At 37.6% G+C, this 1,016-nt stretch overlaps 1 non-coding gene across 1 annotated transcript; it reads left to right on the forward strand.

The window, feature by feature from the left end:
- The first annotated feature begins 365 nt into the window (after positions 1-365).
- LOC115513118 lies at positions 366-472 on the forward strand. Its single transcript, XR_003968545.1, has one exon. It is a non-coding gene; the product is annotated as a U6 spliceosomal RNA (small nuclear RNA).
- Positions 473-1,016: the final 544 nt, after the last annotated feature.

Raw genomic sequence — 1,016 nt, forward strand, 5'->3', positions numbered from 1 at the left:
AGAAAAATGTTTTAAATATTCCAGGTATTATTAAGCAAACATTTATTGAAATGAACCATGGGGCAAGCACTGTTCTAGGCCTTGGGATAGAAATATCAAAAACACTGGGCCTTTGTCTACAGGAACTCACAGTTCTTTCCCTGGAATGAACAATCAACAAATCATTACATTCAGTGTGACATGTCCTATTATAGACAGTATAATGATCTTTTATTTTTCATATTTTCCCCCTAGATGACAGTGGTTCAGCAAAATGTAAATGGAGGAGGAGGAATATAGAGGTATTCTCTTCCCTCCCCAGACATCTAAAACAAACCTTTTATAGCTGCCTCTCCAGTCTCCTGTTAAAAAAAAAAAAGTATATAGTGCTTGCTTCGGCAGCACATATACTAAAATTGGAACGATACAGAGAAGATTAGCATGGCCCCTGCGCAAGGATGACACGCAAATTCGTGAAGCGTTCCATATTAAAAAAAAAAAAAAAGTATATATATATATATATATATATACACACACACATACATACACACACATATGTATGTATATATGTGTATATATGTATGCATACATACATATATATAGTTAGATCTATAATTTTTTTTTTTTTTTGAGAGAGAGCAGGGGAGGGGCAGAGAGTGAGAGAGAGAATCCCAAGCAGGCTCCACACTGTCGGCACAGAGCCTGACGCGTGGCAAACTCACGAACCGTGAGATGACCTGAGCCAAAATCAAGAGTCAGACACTTAACTGACTGAGCCCCTCTCCAGGCTTCTGTTTTAAAGATGCAAACACCCCAAGTAGGAAGATGTCTTTAGCAGATCCACTGCCCATTACCTGAGGTCAGTCTGTGGTCATAGGATACAGCTTTCACCAGACAATTTGTCTCATCTTCCATAAACCTTTAAATCTAGTCTGTGAAAGTCCAAAACAAACAAACCACCACAACAAAACACTTTCCTATTATGCACATTAAAAAAAAAAACCACCTGTTAACTTCATCACTTTATGATTTTTGCA

The sequence above is a fragment of the Lynx canadensis genome, chromosome B1 (assembly GCF_007474595.2).
Source record: "Lynx canadensis isolate LIC74 chromosome B1, mLynCan4.pri.v2, whole genome shotgun sequence".
NCBI classification, from domain to species: Eukaryota; Metazoa; Chordata; class Mammalia; order Carnivora; family Felidae; genus Lynx; species Lynx canadensis.